Source organism: Nelumbo nucifera, chromosome 5 (assembly GCF_055504915.1).
Source record: "Nelumbo nucifera cultivar China Antique chromosome 5, China Antique-T2T, whole genome shotgun sequence".
NCBI lineage: Eukaryota > Viridiplantae > Streptophyta > Magnoliopsida > Proteales > Nelumbonaceae > Nelumbo > Nelumbo nucifera.
In genome coordinates, this window is record NC_142653.1 from 2,492,461 (window position 1) to 2,501,099 (window position 8,639).

An 8,639-nucleotide genomic window follows, 5' to 3' on the forward strand; every position below is an offset into this window, starting at 1 on the left:
ACATACAAAATTCATGAAAATTAATTGTCTAAAAAATGCCAAAGGGCTCATGAGCATTCTTCATCCTACCATGCCTGTTACTCGTTGGGTCGACAGATGGCAGTAAAAAATAAGGATAAATTATAGATAGCCATCCTGTTTCATGGGGTTGGTAAAACTCACCCCGGCCCCTTTGGCCTTTGCTTAATTCTGTGACACAGATATTTGGTTCCAACATTTGCCCCATGACCCATTAACAGGGTTGATGGTAAGCATGGTATTGGTGGATGACTAATTATCACCATCCCCCATCCCCTATGAAAGAGGATGGCAACATGGTATCTGGAGGACAGAGCTTGCATCAATGCAAGTCAGGGCGAGAGATTCGGAAATCTTTATTGCAAACAACCTCTGAGACTGAGAGGTAGTAGTATGTGGCAGAACAGAACATTTCGGGAAAAAAGGAATCAATATGTTATATGGCCCGTGGAATACATCATACATGAATGACTACAAAACCTATGCAGAATATAATCACTGGACGTATGGTACTAGACCTGTTTATGGCCGGGTAGCCCGACAGGCTGGCCCGTCTTAAATCGGGCTAGGACAAAGATTTCAGTCCGCAGTCTCAGGCTTGGACTATAAAAGGCCTTACTATTTTTTGGGCTGGGCTCGGGTTTTCTAAATAAGCCCGCCCCAGGTCCAAGCCCTTTCCAATAATATTATATATAATAATATATAGTATATATTATATAATAGTAAAACTAATAGCAAAAAAAAATATTATATATATTAATAAAAAATTATATAATATATTATATATTATTAATAAATACATAAGTAATACATTATAAAAATCTCTATCAAAATCGGGCTTCGGGCTTTATATAGGATCGGGCTCAGACTCAACATTTAGGCCCAATGGTCGGGTTGGTCTGGGGCTCGAGCTTGGTAATCTTCTGTTTATAAAGAGGTAGAGTCTGGCCTGGCCTGTGAACAAGTCTATATGCTAGGGTGTTTGATGGAGGGAAGTAGAGTCAATTACAATACCAAATTTTACGGGTGGAGTTAAGCTTTTTTCCTAAGCCTGTATTTGGCAACATTACATTTATGCATTGACAAATGACTGACCAATGCATATTTACATTGATAATAAGATGTAAAAGTACATCAATAAAAAAGAAGTAAATTTGCATTCAAGTGGGCTTTTGATGAAAAAAAAAACATATGCTTTTTTGAAATTCATGTTTGCATCCATTACAGCTAAAAGTCTATTTGGTAAGAAGGTAAATTTGTCAGTGTAAAACTAACCCAACTTTACAATTTATATGAATCGTTTAACACTCTACATATTTGCATTCACACTTATTTACATCGTTTCCGAATGGAGCCATATGAACCATTTTACACTCCACATATTTGCATCATTTTCAAACATAACCTAAGGGGAATCAAAAGCTAATAAACATAGATTAGGGGGCAAAAAATTGGATGAAAGGCCAAAATATAAGTGTTATATAAATGGGGTCTGTGATGATTTTTAAGGCATATATAGTGGGGCCACGCCTCCTCTCCACCACCCTTTTCCCTTGCAACATTGGATGGGTTTACTACCAAGTACCAAAGATTTTGCACCGGACATGATGGAGTGGACCATTGAGAAAATTTTCATTCTAGAAGACTAAACTTCTCGTTCTTCCCTAATTCTAACACAGGAAGAGAAGTGAAAAACAGTGAGCAAGGTGGACTTTGTTTCTTGAGCAAACCAAAACCTCCAAAGTTAAATAGTAATTTGGAATTAAAAACCTTTTGATACGCTTCTTTATTAGCGCTGAACTTGTATACAAAATTCTAACATTCAAAATAAAAAAAAAAACAATAATAATAATAGCTAACAATCCATGGACATCGCTTCAATGCTCTGCAGTTTTGTATTGAAATATCTTTCCATAAAAAAAAACATACAAATACTGAGATATTCCCAATGTACGGTATAAAAGGCTATACGAAAGGTATAAACATGGTATGGTAAGCACTGATGCCCATCTCCAATCCATGATAGCGGGACCCTTGTTTTTACTCAACAAACCCATAGCGGGACCTCTGTTTTTATGTAACAAACAAACATCATCTCCTAAACTTTCTACCCAAACAAAAGGTAAGATGACGTGATCAGTCTTAACCACCTTCAACAACAAAAGTTAAGCCCGTAACAAATTCGGTGATTAACCTTTGATGCCATTTGAAGGTGGTGAATTCGAATCTATTTCTCAGAGAGTGCCTTTTACATCGATTTCACAGTCATATTTCATTGTGTATTCTCTCCATAAATAATAAATACAAGTAGGAAGATGTTCCTGATGTACATATGAGAGATGTTCCTGATATACATACGAGAGATATTTCTAATGTACGGCCAAAAGATGCTATGAAGTTGGTGTAAGGAGCAAACCTGGACTCTTTAAGGCTGTGTTTGATTTAAAGGAAAAAGTAGAGAAAGAAAAGGAAAAATAGAGGAACCTTTATAAAATTTGTATAGATTTTCCTACTTTTCTCTTTCTTACCTTTTCCCTCAAACCAAACATAACCTAAAGGTTGGATTAGACCTCAGCATAGCAGCTCTTTTTTGGATATTTGGAACGAAGAATAATTTTTTGAACAGGTGCTGAAGAACATCCCTCCAGATGGCCACCGACAGATGTTCAGAAAATTGGATCTAACAATCCATGGGACCACCAGACTATTTTTAATAGTAATAGAAATCTCACTCTGCTCATGTTCGTTCCCCCCATTGAAGATCCTCCATATCTTACAACTGATCCAAGACCTATGCCTCTAGATATTCCCGTTTGGATAATCTGCCACAATAATCAGCATCGGCACTGTTGTGCTTTGCACCAACATTTCACTTCGAAATTAAATGACTAAGTATATGTTTGGCATCGATGATGTAGATACAGCCTCAGAAAACGGTGTTGCTGATGTGTGGGTTGGAAGTACTGGTTTTTGAAAAAATTATCATTTTTTTGTTCGGAAACGTTGCTGTCAAATAGGACATTTCTTGGAGCAATAGCAACGTTTTCTATTTGGTACCATGCTCCAGGAAACGTTTTCAGCACTGATACCTATTATCCAATACCACCTCATGTCCCTGTTGGCAGCAACGGGCTGCATCTCCAGGAAACGCGAAATTCGACATTGCTCCAAGCCATGCCTTCTTGATTTCCAAGGCATGGTTGGGATCACCGTTTTTTATGGAAAAACGATTCCAACCAAACAGACATTTCTTGGAGCACCATTTTTTTCGACGTGGTGCTGATATGTCACCATTTTTTGGAGCAACGACAACAATGCCAAATAGACGCTATAGTTATTGGTTGCCAAAATTGCAGCGCATGCCAATACATCATTGCTCCACTGAGTAGATGGGCCAAATTCTCCTTCATGAAGTGTGGTGCTGGACGCGGAGGTTATCATGTAAGATGTTACTTTTTGAAAATTCGAAGAAGAATGAAGGGTAAAATAGTATTTTCAATCTTTTTGTTAAGGGATGTGAACAAGTGTCAATTTTTAGAAAACTTTAGAATACTTTTAAAGCCCATTGGCTTTTCGAAGTTATTTACTTTGATATGTGCATTTGCCCATGTTCTTTAATTTCCAAGGTAAAGAAGACAATGACCGTTTTAGCCATAAAAATCCATTATGAAAAGGGGCATTTTTGTTTCATCCAAGTATTGGCAACTTTCCCCGTGTGGAAAAGTTATTTATTCACCTGAGAGATGATTAGTGATACCTAGAAAATTTCCCCTGATCTCCACATAAATCTGAAAAGGAACATAGATTTCTTGGTCAATGGAAACCAAAACCTCATTGATCAACTTTTCCCCTCTCAAAATTCAAAAAAAAAAAAAAAAACGTCCCTTAAGTGATTTTTCAAATAGTAGGTTAAGTTTTAGTTTAATTTCTAAAACATAGAGGTAGTTTAAGAATTTTATCCAATTAATTATCATGTCTTTGTATGTGGAGAAGAAAGATGATGAGTTGGTCTTGGCAAGTACCCTAAAACTGATTTCCGTTTAGAAATCTGAAGAGTTTATGAGGATTGAAGAGGTTCTCGTCTCCCACGGACAAATTTGTCTGTAGTGCGAGTGCAAGTACTCTTAAGAACATGTGGACAATTAAGGCATGTTCGTTTTTTTGGTAAGTTACTTACCTGGGTGAGTTTTTCATGGGAAACACTTACCTGGGTAAGTGCATTTACCCATGTTCTTTTGTTTCTCATGTAAATAAGGCAATGACCATTTTAGCCATAAAAATCCAATATTAAAAGGGGCATTTTTGTCCAATTCAAGTGTTGGCAACTTCCCCGTAGACGGGAAAGTTATTTACCCACCTAGGAGATGGGTATCACTTACCCGAGTAAGCGATACCCAGGAAAATAAACTTTCCCTGGTCCTCACATAAATCTGAAAAAAGAACATGAGATTCTTGGTTAATGGGAACCAAAATCCCATTGACCAATTTTCCCCATCTCAAAATCCGAAAAAAAGAACGCCCCCTAAATGTGAGCAGCCAAAGTTTTTCTCATTGCTTTCCTGTTAAGTAATTGTCAAATGGAATAGCCGGGATTATCAATGGGGTTTTCACTTTTCAACAACAAGTTGCCACGAAGAAGTTTCACTTATTACTGTTTTTCTGATGCAATAATTGCTTTTGTTTTGAAAGAAAAACCTCATTCATATTGGGGAATAGCCCTAAAGAAGAATGAAATGTACTTCAACATCATTTTTTTTGCGGGTAAAGTTTCGTGTTCTATTATCAATTCAAGGCTTGTACATTAGAATAATCTAGAACATGGCGTCTTTCTGTTTCTCCATGAAAATAAGCTTTGTATGCTAAGAGGTGAGCTAGTTTGTTTTTTGTACGAGGGGTATAAACAAATTCTATTGACTGAAATTGTTGTGTTTTGGCTTGAATGGTACCCCAGTGAAGTTGATCCATCCATGAGCAATCAAGAGAATGGTTCTTGAGTTTTTTAACCAGTCCCTCAATATCTAAGCAGACTGGTAAATGATTGCAATTGTGACAGATTGTTGATTCCAAACCTTGAATTAGAGATCTAATTTTTGCATCATTGCTCCCATCAAATGAGTTGTTTGTGAACAAGGTAAATGAGGGAGTGACCAGATTCGACCTTGTGTCGGGGTGCTCATTCTCTTTTTTTGCAGTTTCTGAATATTCTTTGAGGATGTTGTAAGCTGATTCAATGTTTCTTAAGGGGTGGTTTTTTTTTTTTTTCTTTTGAAAGATCCATTGAATCATTGCTTCCCATAACTTGTATAGTATCACCTGGAATTTGGAGAGCATGTAGATTTTCTCCATTTTGGAGAGATGGCCAGGTAACGAGTAGAACCATTATGAAAGGTACCGATGAAATGGTTTGTCTCTAGTGTGTTATGGGTTTACTCCTATTTGAGCATGGCACCAGATTGCTTTAGCCAAAGGGCATTGAAAAAACATATGGTGAAATGATTCAATTTTTTTGTGAACATATAACACACAACATGTCTTGCTCTTGGAGATAGGCCTTGCATTTTTCTTTTGTTTTGATACCCCCATGTATTGCCTTCCACATGAAAACTTGGAATCTGTATGGAATTTTTGGTTTCCATAATAGCTTCCAATCAAATACTTGATTTGAAGACGAGGGTGTGGCTTGTAAAAAGGATATGTATGCTGATTTAACTGTGTATCTACCTGAATTGTTCCTTTTCCAAACAAGGGCATCTATTTCTAGTTATGCGTTTACCCTTATTTCAATTATGTGGTTAATCGACTCTACTGTAAAGTGTTGTTGGAGAGCTTGTAGATTCCATAATCCATTTGAAAGTAACAAATCATAAACTCTTAAGTGTGTTCGATTTTGCAAACCATTATTTGACAGTTGGGGAATCCCTCCAGGTAGTGTTGGAATCCACAGATCATGCAATGCATCAATACTTGATCCATCATTGATCAACCAGATCACTTATGCTTTGAGTTCTTTCATGATTTTAATTGCATGTTTCCACCAGAGAGAATCATGGGCCTTTGGTTCAATCTGAAATGGGCTGTGGTTTTTGATATATCTTGCTTTGATGTTCTTGGCTAGGAGTATATTGGGATTGGTGAGAATTATCCATACTTCCCAAACATGGCCTTGTTCATATATAGACTTTGTTTGAAACCTAATCCTCCCTTTGATTTTGGTTAGCAATGCTTCTCTTTATTGCATGTTTCCACCTGAAGTTCCTTTGTTCTTTATCCAATTTATCAATAAGAACTTTTGGCAATATGGTAGTGGACATGGTATATCTTGGTATAGGTTGAGTGATTACTTGAATAAGAGTGATGCCATAAACGACACAAATACCTCATTGAGAGGATTAGATCAAAAATATAATTTTGGAGAGCAAAATTGTTATCTCAAGCCATAGCTTCGCACCCAAATAGCTGTTGGCTTCAAAGCTCATATGGACACCTAGGTGTTTTGAGATGAATTTCCTGTATTGTCTGAATGTTTTTGCCGAATAGGATGCTTGACTTGTAAACTTCTGTAGCAAGGATATAATCATATGCAAAAAAAAGGTGCATGATCCGTTGGGAGTGTCGACTAGAGCTTAACTTGGCACTTGTCATCTTTTAGTTCAGCGGCTTGGTGACATTATTGATTTTCTTGTTGGCTTTGGCCCAATAGGCCCATAGGGGTTTTCTGAGGGAGAGTAGACGAGCTGGTGGCAGGAACAGTGATAGCTTTTGTGGATTTAAATGCCTCCCCAAACCCAAACCCAATACAAGGATGGCGGGGTTACACTACACCAACTGAACTACTGGGCCATGGGCAGTTGCCACTATATTGCTTTTTTGATCGGTGGTGTACTATTGTTTAGGAATATTTATTCTTCATGGAGGCTAATTGGAGGTAAAATAAGCTTTTATTTTGATATTAAAAATAAGTTTTGAAATATGATGGATTGTCTCTTCTAAAGCAGGAGGAGTGACTTGTAATGCAATGCTCCTTTGAATCGAAGAAAGTTTGGGCTATTAAAAACTGTGCAGCTTTTCCTTGCAAAATGCTCAGGAGGTCTTACAATTGTCATATTTATATTTGATTTTCCCTGCTATTTTTTTTAAAAAAAAAGAAATTTGTGCATCACCGTTCTTATACAGTCCATTTGAGCTGGCATGTTGGAGTGATTTGACGTAGGGCTTCCTAATGTTCCTTCTCCGATGATCTATCCAATAATATATTTTGATTACTTGCTTTAATTTTCAAGTCAATTTCCAGCTCTTCGCTCCTCTGTCTCATTTTTGTCTTATTTAGTGCCGGTGCCGGTGATCATCGTCATTGGAAAACCGATAACCGAAAAGGTAAATACGCCTAAATGGTGCCAAGTAGCCAAGTAGGGGAGGGAGACCTCTTCAGTTTCAGTAATCTTTGTGTGTAATCAGGATTTTCCCTGCACACTGCTACATGGGCTCAGGTAAACGTAAATCGGTAAATGTAAACTCTTTCTGAACTCTTTTCTGTGCTGTGCTGGGAAAGATTGCCTTTTTGTGAAGGAGGGGAAGCGGGAAGCCCAAGGTAGGGTGATTTGGGCTGATTCTTATTGCTGTCTATTACAGAAAGAAGGGGGAGGGGGTGTTCCGTGTTCATTTCAATCTCCCTGAGAGCTGAGACGACAGAGAGCATTTTACAGCCTGACTCACTTACTACTTCACTGATGATGATGATGGCTCTCCTCTTTAAAAGCAGTGCGTGCGTTGAGGTTGGCCACCTGGGAGGGCTTACTGTATCTGTACTGGTAGGCCCTTAGGCCTTAGGCTCAATTTGTTTGGGAAGAGGTAGACATATATATAAATATGTACAGTGCAACAACTACAAGGTTTATTATTTTGTTGTCGGAAACCGATTGTCTCTCTCCCCCACGAGTCCCTGTCCGGCCAGTCGGCCACACCCCACCCCAAGCACTGAAATGACTGTATGCAACCCCCACTCTTCAACGTAACATTTTTGGGAACTTGCCGTAAGCGACACATGTTTCCCCAAGTTGGAGCCTGGACTGCAGGAGCTGCTAACTCACAAATTGGGATTTGGGATTTTGCTCATTTGCTCTCTCCTCTCCTGCCAAACTCTCTCTCTCTCTCTCCTCAATTCTCCAATGTGGTTTTATTATGTACGCCTTAGTACGTAAAAGTAAAAAAAAACCCAAAAATAAAAAGTACGTAAAGGTGAAAAGGACTGCTCTAATGACCGTTACCGCGTTCCACTACACAACATTATATTTTCCAAAACTTCAATATATATCACGAGACGTTGGGTTTGGGGCTCAAATTACCATTTACCAATAACCACCAACTGCAGATAGATAGAGATTTTTTTTCTTTTCTTTTTTTTTTTTGGAAAAGATAGACAGAGAGAGATTGAGTGTAGATTGTTTGTAGAAAAGAAAGAGATATATAATAGAGCGAGCGACAGAGAGGGAGAGGGAGAGGGAGAGAGAGATAGAGAGAGAAAAAGGGGGGATCCGTTCCCTCTCCAAGCTAAGCTAGGCTCCTACTCCCAGCCTCTCTGCTGCCCGTGCCCGTCATTACTACCTGGATCTCCCTCTCTCACA